The 22,194-nt window shown below is 42.8% G+C and overlaps 1 long non-coding RNA gene across 1 annotated transcript; it reads left to right on the forward strand.

Moving 5' to 3' along the window:
• The first annotated feature begins 3,365 nt into the window (after positions 1-3,365).
• Positions 3,366-17,102, forward strand: LOC310759526. The gene is made up of 2 exons (XR_014546378.1): positions 3,366-3,454; positions 16,726-17,102. It is a non-coding gene; the product is annotated as an uncharacterized lncRNA (long non-coding RNA).
• The last annotated feature ends 5,092 nt before the right edge of the window (positions 17,103-22,194 follow it).

The following is a 22,194-nucleotide window of genomic DNA, read 5'->3' on the forward strand; positions in this document are numbered from 1 at the left end:
GTCAAGGATCTTACATGAGGAGGAATCCTAAATGGCCCACAGATTCCTCCTTGCCTGAAGGAGCCCTAGACATGTATGTCATTGGCAAGGAGGTGGGGCTAGGCAGCCTGAGACTCCAACCTCATGTGCTTTTTAATCTGTGAGGAGGGTTGATTGAAGCACCCTAAAGCAAAGAATCCCATCCCATCCCATGAATTCGGCCCCAAACTTTCCAATCAGTTGACTCTTTACAAAGAAGAGCTTCTTGGTGAGAAGACAAATGACCAAATCAAATAAACAAGCACAAAATAATAGTTGGGTAAAGGGGGCAATGGAGAAATGGCTCATTCAACTAGACTCTCTATACCTATTACAAACTGATTCTCTATCCCCAATAATAAAACACTTTTATGCTTTTGACTTTAATCCAATTGAGGTTTGGTTAAAAAAATGACAAATGAGCTGAGAACTTGGACCAGCATCTTCTTGTTGAGAGAAATGTCCTGCTAATGTGCTTCTCTCTAGTTTCATTCATCCCCGACTAACTTTAGAAGAAAAAGGCAAGCAGCTGTGGCTACTGACAGAGCAAAATCGGCAGCTGCAAGGCTGAGGCTCCACTTTTCAGCAGGCTGCTTTCTTGCAGAAGGGTCTCTGAGTGTGTGGTCGGCTTCATAACTGTCCCCTTTAGGAAGCACTTAAAACCCATATGTCTGACTCAATTATTGTTCTTGGGGTAGGCTGCCATGTTCATCACGGGCTACCTGTCTCGTTAGTTTGCTTTTCTGGTTGCTCTCTTCCTTGCAAGCGGTGTTCACAAAGAGGTTCTTAATGAAACCAATAGACAAAGATCTAAGGAGGGGGAACCAGCATGTCTTACAGGAGTATGTGTGTGTCCGTGTGTGTGTGTCTGTATCCCTGGATGAGAAGCACTTCTATGTAAAAAAGAATTTTAAAAAAAGCATAATGAGTAGCTCCAGCAGCATATAGTGAACCAGGTTGCCGTTTGGAACCACTGGCCAGCACTGCAGGGCACATTGTGGGAAGTCTTACTGTCTAAGCCATGGGTAGGCAAACTAAGGCCCGGGGGCCTGATCCGGCCCCATCGCCTTCTAAATCTGGCCTGCAGACGGTCCGGGAATCAGCGTGTTTTTACATGAATAGAATGTGTCCTTTTATTGAAAATGCATCTCTGGGTTATTTGGAGGCATAGGAATTCGTTCGTTTTTTTCTTCAAAATATAGTCTGGCCCCCCATAAGGTCTGAGGGACAGTGGACCAGCCCCCTGCTGAAAAAGTTTGCTGACCCCTGGTCTAAGCACTGGGAGTTGACATTCAGCCATGCTAGCACTCAGCATCATGCTAGCATGCAGTTCTGGCCTGAACAGGCACCTTTGCAGACGTCAGCAACCTACGCTAGAAACAACTGTGTAGTTAGCAACTAGGTGCTTGGTTGCTGTGTGAGGAACTCCTTTCTCACTGCTTCTTGCAAATAGACGTAAGAGTGGGAACCAGCCCCGCCGCCCTTTGCTCACAGACCTTAGACAGTGTAAAAAAGGTAAAGGTAACCTTCCTGCCACAGTGATACCTATTTATCTACTTGCTTTGGAACTGCTAGGTTGGCAGGAGCTGGGACAGAGCAATGGGACCTCACCCCGTCATGGGGATTCGAACCGCCAACCTTCAGATCAGCAAGCCCAAGAGGCTCAGTGGTTTACACCACAGCGCCACCTGTGTCCCTCTTAGACAGTGTATGGGGTGCTAGAGAGGAAATTTGCCTCCATATTCCCACTGAGCCGTGAAGCTCACTCAACCAACAATTTAGCACAGGGATCAGCAACCTTTTCCAGCCGTGGGCCAGTCTTCCATCTCTCAGATCATGTGGTGGGCTGGACTATATTTTGAAAATAAATAAATGAATTCCTAGTATTTTGCACATTCTCCAGCGGGAGAAAGCACCCAGCAAAGTTTGAAACAGTCACAGTTAAGCAGCAGTATAGTGTGGGAATATGGGTTGTTAGACCCCCTTTGCACATCCCTTTTAATCTGCCTACAGCATTTGTCCCTCTCTCTACCTCTCTGGCAACAAGTAGACCACACTCTCAAGTAAATTTAAAAGCTTTACTTACAAAATCCAAAGGTGTTATTCCATGCAGCAGTAACGAGAATACAATTAGACTACTTTTGGTTACCAAATATAAAAAGATGGTTTCAAGCAGGGGTCAGCAAACTTTTTCAGCAGGAGGCCGGTCCACTGTCCCTCGGACCTTGTGGGGGGCCAGACTATATTTTGGGAAAAAAATAAATGAACTTATTTCTATGCCCCACAAATAACCCAGAGATGCATTTTAAATAAAAGGACACATTCTACTCATGTCAAAACATGCTGATTCCCGGACCGTCCGCGGGCCGGATTGAGAAGGCGATTAGGCCGCATCCGGCCCCCAGGCTTTAGGTTGCCTACCCCTGATCTAACAGAAGGAAAACTGTGATCCTAAACCACCTCTGCCTTGTGGGACAGCGTTGGGAGAAGAAAAAAACAAGGAGTGAACCCTACACAAATGCAGTGTGGAGTCCCTAAGATGGTTGGATGGCTCCTTGTACCCCTCCTTCTGGCAACTCCTGCAGCCCAGCTGGTGCCAAACGTATTGCTTTCCTTTCCTTTAGACCACATCAGCGAGGCGGGGTGGTGGTCTTGCCCTCTGGGCAGCCCAGGGTCTCCATACACACTGCCCAGGCTTGCACCCTGGGGAGGTCACTTTGGTGGTGCTAATGCAGTGATTTGAGTTCACCCCAGGAGGCACACTCTATTGTCTCTCGAGACAGATGGTTGCCAGCCACACGCATCAGAGCCACTGCAATGCCAGGGAAAACCCTCTGCTCTCTGTGCAGTTCCGAGTGGCCGTTGGCCCTCACTTTTGATGATCACCCACATCTCTCTCCTGCTGTGTGTACATGCATTGAAAAGGAGCAGTTGCTAACAGGTTCTTAAGGTGAAGCATATCTGTCGGGTACACGCATGTCAAGCCACCACATGCAATCTGCATGCGGTCATCATGTCCCGTCCCCCCACATCACAGAAGTGCTTTCTGTACAGGATATTTGTAAAGTCTCAGGCAGTCCTCAGAGGGCATGCATGCCTATTTATCACCTTGCAAGTTGTATACGAGGTGGAACGTTTGGCTAGACTTCTTTCTAGGATACTCATAAAAATAAACGAAGGCAACGGAGCCTTAATTTATTGGATGTTCAGCTTTAGCGGTTGTTGTCGGTAGGTCATTCTCCTTACAAGTGGCCAGGAATTATGACAGCTTCTACTTCCCCATGAGAACTATATGTAGAAACAGGTAATTAGGGCTGCCACTCAAGTGTTTTCTAACAGACAGGAGTGCAGCACAGTTGGGGCTTGATGCTAACTGCTCTGACTGGTGAAACCTTTCTCCCAGCACCCTAGATTCAAATGAACAACATTTATAATGGTAAGTTCTTTGCAAAATAGAAGGCAGATATTGTGTTATGGGGAAAGCATCAACTAATAGCTCTTCGGAGAATCAAAAGAATAGCAGAGAATTCAAAAGAAAACAAAACCTCTTCTGCACTTTCTAAATATTAATAGTTTTGTTTCTGTAGGGAAAATCATGTCTACCCTATCCACCCCCTTTCTGAATTGTGGGTTCCACAGCTATAGCATTTATTTTAAAAGTATGCTTGTTAAGGAAATAGGTATTCCCCAGAAAATATTTTTCCCTTCCCCCCAAAAAATTGTTTGTTGAATGCTAAATATGATGCTTTAAGTAGTCGCCGTACACAAAAGCATTTTTTAGACTGCAATCCTATACACATTTTCCTGGGGTTTACTTCTGAGTAAACATAGATAGGATTGTGCTGGTGACAGCCGTGTGTGTGTGTGTGTGTGTGTGTGTGTGTGTGAGAGAGAGAGAGAGAGAGAGAGAGAGAGAGAGAGAGAGAGAGAATCCAAAATTGGTTATATCAACTTTGATTTCTGTTTTGTTTTGGAAATTTACTGGAATGTACACCAATGCTATTTAATTTTCCTTTTAGATGAACACAGAGATGAATGTTTGATGGAATTCCCATCTTTTTACACTAGTACTGCTCTTTCAGTCTTTACCAGCCATGTGACACCACATAATGTAACAGGTGACACATTCCCCATCACCTTATTTCTGTGCCAGAAAAAGTTTCTCCTCCTTAATTGTTTCAATTCATCTGGCTGCCAGTACAGAAGCAGGGTCAGGAAAAAGCTAGCAGTTTTGGTCTGGGAGTTTCTTCAGCAATCGTAACACTGAACTTGCGGAAGGGCAATCCTAGCCAAATCATCTCAAAATATGTCCCTTCAATTTGTTGAGATGGTAAAGCATTTATAACTCAGCTCGACAGAGCACAGTGCAATGACACTATAAACTTACAGTTGCGAAGGGTCTGTCTTTCTTCAGTTTGCAAGAATACAATGCCCCTTATTTTCCAAAAATTACCTGGCTGGAGTAAATTACAGTAGCAATAATTTAACGATTGTGGGAGAGACCATAAAACTTTCTGCCCCTTATTAACTACTGTGTGACTATTAGGTTTATGGAGGATGTTAACATTGCACAATAGGAGGAGAGAGGGGGAAAACCCCATTGTAAACAGGCCTCCAAACTGTTGGAAAGCAATTTTCCCCATGAGAGGTAAAAGGGACCTTGCCAACTTCTCTGAGGTATGTGAGGGGTCATGCGCCAATCATCTAAAGCAAGTCAATTCCCTGCTGCTAAGTAAATAAACTTAATTGCAAATTTGTGGCGTACTGAGACGTTTTAAAGTAAGCATGCCATCCAGAACGCCGAAATCTCCATTCTAAGTTCATGGAGAAAGAAAACGGCCTCTTTAAAAATCAGCTTGCTGCTCACGGCTCCCCTGAACAGTGCCTCCAGGCAAGTGGTTAAAAATACGATTTTTATAAACAAACCTGACATTGCAAACTTAATGCAAAACCCTATGCATATATCATAACTTACGCGTTCGCAACTTGTTTAAATTAGAGCCAGAAAGAGGGTGTGTGTGTGTGTGTAGGGAGGGAGGGAGCAAGCAAGCAAGCAAGAAGGAAACAGAATTGGCAGATTAACTCTTTCTTAAACAATGCTCACAAGGTGGTAGTGTACTTTGCAGCTTCAGATGTGGCTCCACTAGCTGTGCTCTGGTTATTGGTTTCCTATGTTTCTACACTTAAGGATGTCCCAGCGCTTTTTGTTCACAGCTCCTCTATACAGAGATCAGCTCAACTCTGAGAAAAGGGGTGTGCGTGTGTCTTTCCCCCCTTTCACCCCACTTCCATTTACCAAAGCCTATTACTGTCATATTGGCACAGTCACAGGAATCTAAGGGTATGTTCACATGAGTCTTGGAATGCTGTGGAACCATTCTGCATCTGCTGCATTTTCAAATTGCTTTCTTCCGTTTCTGTTCACAACTGAGTCGGGGCAGGGCTGCCTTCACCTGATGATTCGCTGTCCCATGCCAAACTCCAACTCAGTGAAGTGGTCGTCGGCGCATGTGCCATCACCTGCCATAGCTGTCAACTTACAGATTTGAAAATAAGGGACCAGCAGCCTCGAAAATAAGGGATCAGCAGCCAAAATAAGGGATTTTGCTATTGTAAAGAGTTACATACATTGGTAGGATTGACAGATGCTGTCAATCCGGCATGAGGCAGTTGTGGCAGCACACCCTTCTGTGTCCCTCCCCATCCCCTCCTCTTCCTCCTCCCTCAGGCTGCCTCCTCAGCTGCCACCATCGCTGCCACCTCCGGGCTCGCGGGCGGCGTGGGCGAGAGTCTCTCTCCCTCCCCCCTCTGTCTCGGGCGGGGAAGGGCCGATGGAACTCCTCATGCCAGGATGACGGCGCCAGCGAACGCTCTCTCTCGCAATGCAGGGCCCCGAGCCGCTGCTTCCCTCCCGAGCCGGGGGACCATGAAAAGCGGGAAATTTAAGGGACATCATCCATAAGGGACAGCAGTGGGACACGGCGCTAGGATAAGGGAGTTTCCCACCAAATAAGGGACAGTTGACAGCTATGTCACCAGCACATACGCAAAAGCCTCCTAAACTGTTCACACCACAGTGTAACCACACCTTCCATTTTCTGGAAGCTGGTTTGAGGTTAGGTGCATCAGTGGGGAGCATTTCTTAAGCCACAGATGGATTGTGGCTAATATAATGTGAAGCCGGCTTCAAACTCCAGTGGACAGAGTGCACTGGAAATGCAGCGAATACTGATGTAAATGCAACCAGAGTGGGAAGGTACAGGATTATTATTTTTTTGTTCTTGTCTTCTTGCATGTGCATGTTCAAAGGAACCCAGGCTGTTCAGCTGAAGCGTTCTTGGCCAGAGTTAAGTAGAATAAATTTCTTTTTAAAAGCCACCAAACAAAGCATAATTTAACTGAATAAAAACAGTCTATTGTGTAAACTGAGAAATGTTTCCAGATCTGTTTTATAGAAGCAAAATCCAGAAGTTCTGTTAGTCAATCTGCATATGAACAGGGCTTGAGCATCAAGCCTTTAGATTTGTATGTAGATTTGATTCATTTCACCATACCAGCAGAGGGACACCGTGACATGATTCGCAAACATTAAACCATAGTTTAAAGCAAACTCTTGCAGTTGTTTAATGTGAAAAAGCAGCATACTGGATTCTACTGCTGAAAAGTTCCCATAGTGTTCCCCGCTTCCCTTGCTGTGCCTTGTCCAGAACTGGATTCATGGTTCATTTGCTCCAAACAAACCATGAGTAGTAACTGATATTTGTTTGTGGATTACTGCTTGTGCATACCCTCCAACATTTCTCTGATGAAAATAGGGCCGCCCTATTCCATAATGATAATTTTACTATTTATACCTCACACATCTTACTGGGTTGCCCCGGCCACTCTGGGCAGCTTCCAACATATAAAAAAACATAATAAAACATTAAACATTAAAAACTTCCCTATACAGGAATGCCTTCAGATGGTTCAGGGGTCAGATAACTCCATAAAGGTAAAGGTAAAGGGACCCCTGACCATTAGGTCCAGTCGTGGCCTACTCTGGGGTTGCGGTGCTCATCTCGCTTTATTGGCCGAGGGAGCTGGCGTACAGCTTCCGGGTCATGTGGCCAGCATGACTAAGTCGCTTCTGGCGAACCAGAGCAGCGCACGGAAACGCCGTTTACCTTCCCGCCGGAGTAGTACCTATTTATCTACTTGTACTTTGATGTGCTTTTGAACTGCTAGGTTGGCAGGAGCTGGGACTGAGCAACGGGAGCTCACCCCGTCACGGGGATTCGAACCGCCTACCTTCTGATCGGCAAGTCCTAGGCTCTGTGGTTTAACCCACAGCACCACCCACGTCCCTAGATAACTCCATACCCTCCAACAATTCTCCAATGAAACCAGGGACACCCTAAGGAAAAGTGGGACATTCCGGGATCAAATCAGAAACCAGGACGGCTTCTCTAAATCGGGGACATCCATGGAATATAGGGACACTTGGAGGGTCTCCATGTGATGTGTTTGAAAGAAATGAACCATGAGTCCAGATTTGGACAACGTGATGAACCAGACTCTGCAGGGTGCAGTGGTGCCAAGCCTTGCTTCAGGCAGAAAAATGGCTTGGGCCTATTACTAAATTATACTGAAAAGCAAAGCAAACGTGCCTGTTGGAAACCAGGAAGTGAAGAAACTGAGAAGTATCTGGTTGAAAAGAACCTTGTACAAAGCTCTAATGGTCAAACAGTTGATTGTACTTAGATATATATATGTGTGTGTGTGTGTGTATAAATTAAAAGCACACTTTTTATTTTTTAAAAGAAACATTTGATTGAGCAAGTAAGCTAACAGATGAACTTCACAGGTTCTTGTGAACACCTCCATATATGTGTGTGTGAGAGTGGTATACTGTTCTTCATCATAAGATCTCAGGGCGGTTGACAGAATCAAATGCAAGATAAAAACAAGTAAATAACTACAACAAAACAGCAAAACAATAACCCCACCCCCTTCCCACAGACACATTTAGAAGGCTGTAGAATATTAATCAGCATTATATAAAAATATATATATAATGAAGGCGCCAGGCAAATCTCCCTGCGGGAGCATTCCACAAACGGCATACCTCCTCAACAAAAGCATACCCATAATTAACTCAAAGCTACAGGTAGGAAGAGTAATTAACAAAAGGTGAGGAGGAATCATCAGGCACAAGGTAAAGGTCAAAATCCCCATCTCCTGCTAGAGTCCCCACTACAGCACAAAGCACACATGGTACTCACTGTTATGTAGTACAGGCACCTCTGTTTTTGCTGTCTAGGTTTTGTTCCGGCATCCATGGCACGTTTATCAAGATATGAGTACTGGCCTCTCATTTATTTATTTTTTGCCCTCCCCAAACACACACACACACACAAACACACACACACACACAGAGAGGATGTTGAATTGCTCTTTCCAGCCTGCCCTCTACAGTAAGGTTACCAAAAAAATTTCAAAGAATCCGGGGACACTTTTTTTTTAAAGGGGGGGGAGTTATTTTTAAAAAGTTATTTAAAATAATAATAATTAAGAAGCAATATCTTCTCTTCTGTGGTCTCCTCTGTCGCGCAGCCTTCCTCTGGGCCTTGGCCTGTTCTCTTGGAGTGCTAGCTGCCGTGCAGTAGGCTCAGGTCGGGCCTGGGCTCAGCCACGTGTCCTTGCCCTCCCGGTGCTCTCCTCTCCTCTCCTCCTCAGTGGCGGCGGCAGAGGTGTGGCAAGGTCGGGGCTCCCTCTTTTTTCTCCTTCCCTTTTCTCTCTCTTCCTTCTCCTTCTCCCTGCTTCGGCTCCAGGGTTTTCCTGGCCCCGGAGCACCACTGGGCAGTCGTCCGGGTGCTCTCGTTCCCAGCTCAATTTGGGTCGGGGGGGGGGGTCAGCGGTTCCCCCAGTTGACGTGCAGTGGCATCGGCAGTCTCAGCAGCCTGGAGCCAGCCTGGTAGCGCAGTTGGCTCTGGCTGGCTTCAGGAGCTGCTCGCTGCCATGGTGCCCGCCATTTTGCCTCTCTGGAAGTCTCCATATGATGTGTCTTGTGCCGTTGAACCAATCACACAACATTCATTCCCTACTAATAAATCTACAACACTTAAAATATAAATCCGGGGACATTAAATGAAATCCGGGGACAGATTTTCTCCAGGGACAGATTTGTAAATCCGGGGACTGTCCCAGAGAAATGGGGACATCTGGTAACCATACTCTACAGGGAAGGAAACATTTTGTGAAGAGTATCACGAACTAATCCAAACATCCCAGACACATCCTGATTCTAGTCCAGGACAGTTGCCATATTTGGCATTAGGGAACTGGAATTTCCAGAAAGGCTTCTCCTTTGTCTTGCGGTGTCATCCAAGGTCATTTTATACCACAGTTTTAATAAGGAAGATAATGAGCTGTGGTCACATGTAATGATGCTGGGATCCAGGTAATAGAAGAAGCATTCTTATTGCTCCTTCCTCTTCGTTGGCTGACTGTAGATCATTTGCACATCAAATGCAGATAACGTTTCCAAGTTTGGCATAGCCGTGGCTCTTTTGGGTAATGAAGATTAGGTTACAGTGCCCCCTATATCAAAATGGCCAAACCTAGCTAGAAATTCCTAAAGAGAGACTAGGTTCAAGGAAATGTCTCATTTTAGTTAAACAAGGAAACTCCATCTTTGGTCTGCTTCATCTGGGAGGCTTTGTTAAGCTTCTGTCTGAGATAGATCATCTCTCAGTCCAGACAAGGGCTTCGTTTTTACAATAAATATTGAGAAAATGTGGGGGAAGAGAAACTCACAAGCTCAACTGGTTGTCAAAGACCTCTTTAAATAGTTTTACAGATGAGTAAGTTGCAGATCCAGACAGCAGACTTTTAAATCATCGTAAAGTTGACACAAACTGATCCTACTCATAATTGAGTATGGTTTTTGTTTTTTTGTTCTGTTTATTACTTTAAGGCTCCTGACAATTACAAATAGTTTGCATTTAGTCTCAATTGTGTTCTGAGCTGATTGCATTGTCACAATCCATTTATCTCAACCTCATAGCAGGGTCTTACATTTATTTAACCCCCCACCCTGTTCCTGAAAATTTCTAGCAGACTAGCCTGCTAGACAGCCTACAAAAAAGGGCTACCTAACATTCTCTTGTTGTTTGGGATGTGGTAGCTTTTGAACCAACATAGTTAAGAGTAGTAACCCCAGCAGTAGCATACAGATAGGGAGATCTTAACAATTTTTCTCTACCTTGCAGGAAATGTCTTAAAGGACCAATTCCTATCCAAGTCATTTTGAAGTGTGCTAATACTGTACAATATGAAAATAGCTTTTTTAGTATTCATCTACAATGGGATTTTTTTTAAAAAAATGAACAAAAAAACACCCACCATTGTTCATTTTCTGTTGTATACAGAGTTAAACTCAAGATAATTTTGTTCTAAACAGTATCAAAGACCCAAACAGCTACTACAACGAAACAATCTGGTTTGCCAGAAAACTGTAGATCACATTGTTTCTCTAGCAAGAACAAAATGTTCATGTGTCCCGGTAACTGTATGTACTTTTACGACCCTTAATCAAAATAATTAGGATCAATGTGATACGTGGAACTGTTAGGCTTTTCAGAAGACATATTCTGCAATCTTTCTAAGGTCTATTCAAAAGCAGTTCTCAGACCTCACACAGTTGATCATAACTGGGATTTCATTGAAGATTTAAACAAGTAACTTCAAGTAAACTACTGATTACAAAGGATGTCTTGGGAACGTAACCCAGTTTGCTGCTTTGTCCCGCTGCATGAAAACAAATTGTCAGATGTAAGTTCAGACAATTTGGTGACTGTTAGGATACTAATTTATTAGCTTAAGAAAGGCAGGAGTTCGTGGCAAGTGGCTTGGGAGTTACATGCAAACATTAGGATACTTATATGGCCCACGTAAGACTCCCCAATTTTGTTTTATTTTTAAATCATGTTCCTAGCACTTCTCATGTAATTTCACGACCACTTCTTTGGGGATTCACTTTTGAATAAGCGTTATAGCATCATGCTGCATGTTTGCCGATGGGGTAGAGGAATCAGAAAAAAGAAGGCACGTTAAAACCAAAGTCCAAACTAAATATTAATAACGATTGATAATGATTGTGTAAACACATTGCTACAGGTATTTCACAGGCGACATCAAATTCTTAATTGATGGAAACAATTTCAAAATGTGCTCCAAAAGGATCTCTTCTATTGTTGGAGAAGCATATTATTGCCAATCTACATGTGTTAAAAATATGTTAATTACATGCAACTGTGTATATGAAATAGGTGGCATTTGTATATCAACATGATGGCTGAATATGAGCTTAGTAGTAAATAAATTCAAAGAGTTCTCAAAAAGCGTCCACCCCGAAGGAACACAACACAGTCTATCAATACTTTCTGTGTCAATTTGAGAAAAAAACACCCGCCCACCTCTCCCTAATTTTAGGGCATTTTGCGATTGACCTTGCTATGCCGTCGTGTGTCGTCTGTCGTTGGGACGGGGGCACGGCAGGAATTTCCCCCACTCGGCTGATTGGCTGTTGCCATTGGGTTTTGCCTGCCGTGTAGCAATTTGTCACAACTTGTAAGGTTGCAGATAGGCACTGGTTCATGTGATAGGGATGGGAGAACGGTTTCGCCATCCCTATGTGAAGGGTATTCCGTTAAAGGAATCCAGGGACTCAACTTGGTTTGGTCAACCCCCGAGAGGGGGCTGTGCCCGTGCCTGAGTCCAGGGGAGCATCTGGGGGGTGAACAGAGTCTGTTCCCAGGCTTTTCACCTGCCTCAGGTGTTCACCCTTGGCTGACCTATGATAGAGCTCTGGGTCAGCACTACCTGCAAGGGTGTAGGGAGCTAGTTGTATCAGGGCCTATGCAACCACTCAGTTTTCTGTAATCAATAAAGTTGTGGCCTAAATTCTGCCAAAAACCAAAACTATAATTTGAGTCAAATGTGTCTTTATTTAAGGGGGAGGTCAGTGTGGTGTAGTGGTTAAGAGCAGTGGACTCATAATCTGGTGAACCGGGTTTGCGTCTCCGCTCCTCCACATGCAGCTGCTGGGTGACCTTGGGCTAGTCACACTTCTCTGAAGTCTCTCAGCCCCACTCACCTCACATTGTGTTTGTTGTGGGGGAGGAAGGGAAAGGAGAATGTTAGCGGCTTGGAGACCCCTTAGGGTAGTGATAAAGCGGGATATCAAATCCAAACTACTACTACTACTACTACTACTACTACTACTACTCTTCCTCCTCCTCCTCCTCCTCCTCTTCTTCTTCTTCTTCTTCTTCTTCTTCTTCTTCTTCTTCTTCTTCTTCTTCTTCTTCATATATTCTTACTGTTTGCATCTGATGCATGGGGTGTTCCGTCAAATAATTGTTCTCCTATTTGATCTAGAGGTTGCTGTAGAATTCAGGGCAGAAGGCTGCTTTCAACATTAGCAGGCACCAAAGTTTTAAGAATTATAAAGCAAAATCTGAAAAAATTAAGAAACAATTATTTGTGTGCATGCAAAGTTTGCTGGTGGAGATATACACGCAGAGAGATTCCGTTTTAAATGCCACAGATATTTCCTTACTGGGATATAACACTCCTCCAACCCTCTTTTTTAAATTAAGTATAAAAGTTAGAAGAGGAGCAACGTACTCAGCAGACAATGCTCTAGTACGTCACCAGCATTGTCATAATGATGCATTAATGTAATGGATCATCAGAGACTTGTCAGAGAGAAGATTTATTACCCCCCAAATACTTCAAGGAGGTAGGAAAGTATCAAGAATGGAGTTGACTGACTGTTTATTTTGCTAAACTAAGGACTTTTAAAGTAAGCTTAAAAACCCTTTTTCAGTTCAGGAAATAGCTGAAAGGAAAGGACCCCAGACCAAAAAAAGAAAAGAAAAAGGGGTTTAAGTCAACAACATGATGAGGACTCAGGAGGCATCATAAATGCCTCGAAAGATATCATACTTGCTGCAACAGAGTTTACATAAGGTCTCTGAAGCACAGAGTTTTATACAAAACACATTCAATGTTTCAAATGAATATTTTAAAAGTTAAATTTAACAAATGTTAACTGGGTTTCACTGTGTATTTATTTCTGAGAGGTTCTAAAAATGAACTGGTTATACTTAGTTACGAAAAGCAATACAGAGATAAGTGGAAGAGATACCGCTGGCCATTGTAAATAATCTTTCACAGCCTTATGTATACTTGCATTCAGCATCTCAGAATACTCCCTTGCCGGATAAAGTTTGTTTATACGTTATACATCTGCTTTGTAGTACGTTTGGTTTGGTACAGATCAGGTTTTGTGCCAGTATTTAGCCTTTGATAGAGTCAACCATCTGCTCTGGGCTGCATTACCAAGCAACTCAACTCCGAGAAGACCAGGTCCCAGCATGTCAGAAACTTCTGCCAGCCTCACAGCATTCATGAGCACCTCTTAACTGTTTTGCACCCTCTTGAGCTCTCTCTTCAAAGTTCTTTTCAACTTTCCCTTACGGCTTTTGGTTTGGTACAGTTCATAAGATGTACTTCAGAGTGTCCACACACATTCAAAAAGTCACACATTCCTAACCATTAACAACCCCAGGGATTTGCAACTGGTAAGAGCCCGCACATTTTGGACTCTACAAAAAAATGTAATGTCAAAAAGAAAAAGAAAAGAAAGAAGTTGCTTAGTGTTTATCATTGAAATAGGAAAGTGTGTATGGATAGGGCGGAAGAGAACAGAATGAGGGACACAGATTGCAGCACACTGTGTACACATGAAATTGCAGGCTGCACCTAACTTAAGCAGGCAAATAAATAAATTGGACTGCGCATAGCAGGGACCCGGATCCTTGCACATATGTGAGCATTCTCACATGACAGACAACACAGGCCTTAAAGCAAAGATCCCCTGAGAGAGTTGGAGGAAAGAGAAAGAGGGACATCCCACTGCAAACTGCCTTTGGTACGAGCCAAGAAATTGGTCTAAACCACTGAGCCTAGGGCTTGCCGATCAGAAGGTTGGTGGTTTGACTCCCTGCAACGGGGTGAGCTCCCGTTGCTCAGTCCCTGATCCTGCCAACCTAGCAGTTCGAAAGCATGTTGAAGTGCAAGTAGATAAACAGGTACCGCTCCAGCGGGAACGTAAATGGCATTTCTGTGTGCTGCTCTGGTTCGCCAGAAGCGGCTTAGTCATGCTGGCCACATGACCTGGAAAAACTCTCTGTGGACAAACGCCGGCTCCCTCGGCCTGTAAAGTGAGATGAGTGCCACAACCCCAGAGTCGGCCACGACTGGACCTAACAGCCATGGGTCCCTTTACCTTTACCTAGCCAGGAAGGTAGGGCTCCGCTTTGTTCTCAGTCCAAATAACAAAGAAGTGCTTCTGGCGGGGTTTTCTTCTAAATCTGAGCAACCCTTTTAGCCTTTTGCTTTTTAAGGGGTAGGGGAAAAAAATCCGAATGACTGATTCTCACACTGAAACTCCTTTTACTTTGCTGAAGAAGCAGCCCCAGTGCAGAGAAGAAGAAGGAAAAAGTGCCACATCAATCCCAACAGTTCAACATTAAACAGTTCAGTGTTAACATGAAACATAGCCAGTGAGCAGTCAAAATGGAGATGGGGGCAAGAGACAGAGGAGAGCTAAAAGTAAATATGGGCCCAGGGCATGGTCCAAAGGCGCAGCAGGCATCAGCTCTGCTAAAGCTAAGCAGGTCTGTGTCTGGATGGAAGACTGCCTGGGAACCCCATGTAGACAAGTCTGATTTACCCCGGGAATGCAGGATATAAATTTTGCATTAAATAGTATGCTAGACAAGGTTGCCCATGGTGTCTACATTCATCCCAATATCATATGTGGAGTGTTCAGGCGCGTGAGAGAGGTGAACACATTGTGCAGTGTATATAGCTGCCACAAAATTTTGGCCACCCCTGCTGCCACCCTGGTCATGCTGCTCCCCATCCCAAAATTTGAGGCAGCAGCAGGATGCTTCCCCTCCCTTTAGAAAGAATTAACGGCTGGGGTCCAGCAGCTGAGTGCAAGGCCCATTGAAGCATCACTCAGAGTTCCAGGCACACAACGAAGATGGCAGGCACAGCTGGGACCTCAGCCAGCACTTCAACGAACATTGTGCCTGGTCTCATGATCCTGGCTCTAGATATTTTTTAAATATTTGGGGGGAAGGGACATTGCATCCCATGCCAAGAGATGAGACGGCGGCCATTTTCTGCTGTGTTTCCAACCTTAGTTTGTCATAAGAATGCTTAGTCAAGCATTTTGAACGGAACGAATTCATACACCAAAGCAAATAATCGCATATTTTGGCCCTTTGAGGGTATCTGATGTGCTACTTTCTCCAGCAGACCCAAGTTGGACTAATTTCATAGCAATTTCATATTTGATAACGATGATCAGAACCACATTTGCCTAAAGAGGAATGGTCCCACCGTTCACAGTTACTCGTTTTCATTCTCAATCAACCATGAAAATTTCAATAGGGTGTAAGAGCTGACAGTTTTTGAGTTCCATTTCATGTCCAGTATTTCTGTGCTGAAGGTTTGAGATCTAGCTAGTTTTCCTACATATTTAACAAGCACCAGCTGGTTTTAAAGCCCAGGTCAGTGGACTGCCCCATTGTTCAAGTTTTCAAAGGGATATCAATTAAGTTGACAACATTTTACAATGGCCAGGGATCTAAAGAACTATTTTAGGTGTGCCCAAGGGCATTTTAAAAACCTTTTCTCACAACAAGCTCCTATGCCATATCACAGAGTGTTTTCAAAAATCAGGAAAAAAACCCCAGGATCAATAACAGCTGCATTCCAAAGACAAACAGAATAAAACAACAGTTGCACAGGTGGATTTGGTTGCCAGTGTCCTGTGAGTGAAAACTTTTAATGCTCAATAATAAAAAAATTATAAAAATATTGGGAAACATTTTCTGCAGTAGCACACCAAAACAGACTGGGTCATTTCGAAAGCCCACTCAGTTTCAAAACAGGTGTGCTATGTGGTACAGAAAGTTGCTTTTTAAAAAAGGAACATAAGCTTAAAGCCCCATTGGACGTGCAAAACTAACTGTTCAGCCATTTGAATCTTGGTTCATAGTAGTAGTAGTAATGTCTATTGAACCATTTCTACTAAGAAGTAACCCTCACTGAATTTAATGGGGCTTACTACCACATATGTGGGGTTAGGGTTGCTGTGTTAGTTTTGTTTCAAAATTCTTAGAAGTGTGCTGCATGGCTCAAAGTACTGTTACCAATCTGGATGCAATATTTTCTGGAAAGCTTTCCTAAAGAAAAGCAAAGAAAAGCAAATACATTCAGAACCAGGATCACTGAGATTTTTGCACTTAGTAAAGGGCTTGTCTGGTTAAGTAAGTTATGTGAAACCCAAAACAGTGCTGTTTTTCAAGGTATACTTCATTGTTCCAGCTTATTTGTTCGCCGCCACCTGTCTCCCACACATTACGGCACTGAGTGCGCGTTTCAAAACAAAAGTAATAACACAATTGTCTCACACCACACATATTCCCAGTGGAAATTAAAATGCATGCTTTTTCTCATCATTCTTTATTTAACAACTGGGAGGGTTTTAATATTCGAAACTCAGCAAGAAAATTGTCAGGAAACACAGAGATGCCTTTTGAGATTTCAAATTCCACTTTCATTGTTTTCCTTTCATTTTAGGTGAGTGTTTGTTTTCCAGCCAAGTGACTGTATCCTGTGATGGAATGATGGCTAATGGGATTTTCTGCGATGATTTCTCAGTCAATTATAGCACTAGAAGACCTATGCAGATGGATATGAAATCATCCCCAATGAAATCATTCCTGTTTCTAATTGCAGGAAGAACAAAAAAACAACACAAAAAACCCCAAAACCATCTAGCCAGGGGTCCTGCACATGTGAAAGAAGGCTTGAGGAAGATGAACTGGAAACCTACACATTCAACGGGTGCAGTATATATGGAACCCCCGTCCCCTCAAATCCAGCTTCTAGGACCAGCTTCTAGGCCTTTTAGAAAATCAACAACAAGGCCAGTTACCTTTTAAGGAAGGAGAACAGAGAGGAACTGAATTTGGCTTTTCTTCCTATTCCTCTTTTCTCAACGAACTGTTGAGCAACACAGTTCACACATGCACAGATAGATCAGGGCCTACATCTTTTGCCAGGCTTATTGTTACGGAGCACATTTCAGATCTATTTCTCTATCATATAAGGGGGCTTCAAGTGCTTCATTTCTCCCCTTGCACATATAAGGAAGCAGCTATATCCAGAGATGTTTTGTATAACATTGCTAATATGAGGCCCATAAATGTGAAGAACTGAAGACAGGAAAAATGAGAAACAGAGATGAAAATGGAACTGGGATATTTCTCCATCACTAGCATAGTTCCCCTCTGAATTAAGACTTGTGTGCACATACTGTAGGCTTCCCAAACATTTGTGAGTGTAATATAACATTACAGATAAACTCGCTCAGTGGTGATAAATTCACTCTACTGTAATTAAAAACAACACTTTTACCCAGAATAAACACCAACATTCTTTGTTACAAAATTGTTGATGCGCCATACACTGCTCTGTTTTAATTTAGAGAGCATTCGCTGCTGATTCTTTTAAAAAAAGCAATAACTTTTCAACTTTTTTTTTTAAAAAAATAACCTGCTGAAATTTCAGAATGAAAGAAAATTCAGTCTGTGATTTCAGGATGTTTTGTGCAACAGCAGGGGTGAAGGGAATGAAGCAAGACCATGTTTTAAAAGTGCACTGTTTGTGCGGTACATTAAAATGTGTATTGCATTTGCTAAAATGACACATGGGTGGGGGGCAAAGCAACTGTGGAGTTAGTTCATGCAGTTCTGAGATATAAGTCATCGAGAATTCAGGCCATACCTTCCAGAATGAATCATCTCTTGTCTGCATGGAAGATGGCATGCATAACCTGTTTACTGAAAGCTTTATCACTGAGGAAATACAATTCTAAGCATCATCATGTTGAGCAACTTTAACATTTACAATTCCCTTGGAAAAAAAACCACAGTAAGTAAGTCCATAGATGTAAATAGAAATAAGAGAGCTGTATTGCCTTCCTTAGGACGAGGGTGGCGCTGTGGGTAAAAGCCTCAGCGCCTAGGGCTTGCCGATCGAAAGGTCGGCGGTTCAAATCCCTGTGGCGGGGTGCGCTCCCGTCTTTCGGTCCCAGCGCCTGCCAACCTAGCAGTTCGAAAGCACCCCCGGGTGCAAGTAGATAAATAGGGACCGCTTACCAGCGGGAAGGTAAACGGCGTTTCCGTGCGCTGCGCTGGCTCGCCAGATGCAGCTTCGTCATGCTGGCCATGTGACCCGGAAGTGTCTCCGGACAGCGCTGGCCCTCGGCCTCTTAAGTGAGATGGGCGCACAACCCTAGAGTCTGTCAAGACTGGCCCGTACGGGCAGGGGTACCTTTACCTTTTACCTTTATTGCCTTCCTTATGCGAAATATGGCACACATGCCAACAGTTGTGTGGGGGAAGTCAGTTTAAAAATGAGCTATTGAGTCAAATTTATTAATAAAACGCAGCGCAAGGGCAATTTATCACACACACACACACACACCCTGCTGGAAGGTTAAGGCCAGAAGATGCTCCCTTACACCGTCTTTTACTTCTTGCACAACGCCCTATGGGTTTTTCTAAAAGTGTAGGAAGCTAACACAAAAGGGGTGGGCCCTATTTATGTCGTCGGGTGGCGTTGTGGTCTAAACGACAGAGCCTAGGACTTGCCGATCAGAAGGTCGGCGGTTTGAATCCCCGCGACGGGGTGAGCGCCCGTTGTTCGGACCCTGATCCTGCCAACCTAGCAGTTCGAAAGCACGTCAAAGTGCAAGTACATAAATAGGTACCGCTCCGGCGGGAAGGTAAACGGCATTTCCGTGCGCTGCTCTGGTTCGCCAGAAGTGGCTTAGTCATGCTGGCCACATGACCCAGAAACTGTCTATGGACAAACATCGGCTCCCTCGGCGTATAGAGCGAGATGAGTGTGTGACCCCAGAGACATCCGCGACTAGACCTAGTTCAGAGGTACCTTTACCTTTATGGGAATAATGCACTTGAAGCATTTATCAGGCATAGGATTCGGCTGCAGCAGCTAAAGTCTGTCCATAGGATCAGGCTGTATAGCAGATGCAGCTTATCAAATGCACATTGTTTTTTACTAGAACCCCAGGAACTACCAACTAGAAAGCGGATACAGAGTTATCCTCTCCCTGTCTCAGTCACATTGAATTCAGTGGCGCTTAATAAATTTTTTTTTCTCTGAGCATATGATGGAAAATGTTGGCTTTTGAGTCTTCTAACACCACTATCACTGTCAAACCACCCCTTTCCTCCTAGGCCTTTCTCATAAAAATCTGATGTTCTATTTCATTATATATTCCTGTTACTAAAATGTCATTAACCAAGTGGTGTATTAACTGATGATGTTAAGCTGGTTAGTGGGAGAATGTAAGTGTCACTTTGATGACATAAAGTGGCTGTTATGATTATATAATATCAATTATTCCTTCAGAAACTGCATTAGTTCTGAACCAATGTAGTTGGAGGGAGGTTAATCCCCCCACAAGGCATTTGTCTAATATTTATTATTAACAGTAAAATCTATTTTGGATTAAACCTAGATTTTTAATAACTTTAATAACTTTTAATAAGTTTTCACCCTTGGAAATACTATACCTGCCTCCCAGATCCTCTGGGTGCTATCACATCAGAGGAGAGTGTCTTCCTCACTTTACTGCTTCTTCAGAATCCAGGTTTATGGGCTGCATATTTGAAGAAACAATAAACACATTTTAAAGAGCAAATCAAATTTAGAAGTACTAGACACTCCATGAAACCCTTGTACATAGTTTTTACAATTTCTTTTATCTGAAAGTCTTAAACTTTGTGAAATACTCAACATGTTTCAAAATGTTTTTCCCCACCACCTTAATGAGACACAGGGACCGAGAGGATCTGAAAGGGTGCAGAGCCAGGTCGTGTGAGGAGATTTTATGAGTTATACACAGGCTGACACAGAAACTCCAGAAAATGGAGCAAATCAAATAAATAAATAAAGAGTACAAAATTCTTCCGAAAGCAAAGTGGAAATGCAAGTTTTGATTCTGCTTTATAAACAAATATATGATCATTAAAAAATAAACTTGGGATGGAGGTATTGCCAGTCTTGGTCCTCTCAGCTCCTCTTTCATCCAACCTTAAATTCCATATTTCTGCAGCGATTTATACTTAAAAAAAGAAAAACAAAATTCAGCATTTAGTGCAACATTCAGAGGATAACGTGTTTGCTTCACTTTTTGTTTCAGAAAGTGTGAATTTTACAGATTCACCTGTAAATATGAACTGAATCAACCCCCCCATCCCTACTGAAAAATAAATAAACAGGACAGTCCTAGAGTTGTATACTTACAGACAAGCCCCTCAGACTTCAGTGGGACTTACGTCCAGGTAAAAGTGCATAGAATTAAAGCCAAAATCTCTCAAAGAGTTCTTTTCAAATGTAAGCCTATTTAAAACATGGGTAGGCAAACTAAGGCCCGGGGGTCGGATCCGCCCCAATCGCCTTCTAAATCCGGCCCGCGGACGGTCCGGGAATCAGCGTGTTTTTACATGAGTAGAATGTGTGCTTTTATTTAAAATGCATCTCTGGGTTATTTGTGGGGCATAGGAATTTGTTCACCCCCCAAAAAAAATATAGTCCATCTGCCCCCCCAAGATCTGAGGGACAGTGGACCAGCCCCCTGCTGAAAAAGTTCGCTGACCCGATTTAAAATAATCCACACAATCATACTATTTTCAAAGCTGTGTTGTAATCAATAAGGTCTCTTTCACAAGGAAAGGTTTTAATGAGTATTGTTACAGACCCACTCCTAAACCAGCCATGTTGTGATGGCATCCACAGCACTGTTATGTACACCAGCACCTCATTTAAAAACAAGAAACCAACCCCTCCCAAAAAAACCCCAGAAAAAGGATTGCCTTAAACTATGACATTTTGTGTGGCAGAATCCGGGGACCAGGGAGAAGAGGCGGTGGAAGAAGATTGGAAGAAATTTAAAGACTATCTACAGAAATATTGCAAAATTAATGAATGTTAGAATGATGTTGGATAGAAATTAAGTGGTTTCCAGCTGTAATGCTTTAAGAATATGGAAAAAGGGTATAAATAGGTTAAAACATAATTAAAATGATGTTGGATTGGAAATAAGTGGTGTTTGTAACAAAGTTAATAAGAATATGCAAAAATGAATTGATAATGGATGAAAATACTGAGCTATAAAATGTTAAGTTATAGAGATAAGATAAACAAAAGAGGGTAAAGATTTGCTGATTTGATTATTTAAATGGGAATACAAGAAGGGGAGGTGTGAGGAAGTCAAAGAAACAAGCAAATGAGTTTTAAATTATGAAAAAGAATTGTTTTTAATTTTTTTGTATTTTTTGTGTTTTTACTCTTATTTTTCTTGCTTTTTTATTATGTGTTTTTGTATATCTGTTTTTTGTAAAATCTTAATAAATATTTCTTTAAAAAAAAAATAAACTATGACATTTTGTGATCCTTGTGTACATCAAGGAACCATCTGTCATGGAGCTCATCCCAGTTTCCAGTTCCACCATGTTTTCATGATGAATGCAAACATTTAAAAATACACATGCATTTCAAACCTCACCGTTTTAATCAGCACACAGCACAGGTCTATGGCAGAAGCTTGTGAAAAATCGTACCGGGAGAAGTGACCCCACCATATATGTTCACGTCAGATCACAACAATATTCCCAAAGAATTCCATATTGGCATCAACTTAATGAATTACTAGTTTATAATAATAAATCTTTCTGGAATTAATTACAATGGGAAGGAATTGCAATAAATAATTACAAACGTGGATGTCCGTGGTGTGGGAAACACATCAGGCTTTCATTTTCTAAAATGTCTTTGATGATTGATTGATTGTCGCATTGTTTTAGGAAGGAAGTACTTGATTTTGGTTGAATTGCAGTCTTCATGTTGAATTTCCTATTATACATTTTTAGCAAGTTAAATGTTGATCACTAGAAAGCAAGAAGAATCTTTTTAAGAATATGAAGCCACATGAACCAAACCCCTGCAGTTGAGGTT

This window comes from Podarcis filfolensis (genome assembly GCF_964270895.1).
Source record: "Podarcis filfolensis genome assembly, chromosome: 3".
NCBI lineage: Eukaryota > Metazoa > Chordata > Lepidosauria > Squamata > Lacertidae > Podarcis > Podarcis filfolensis.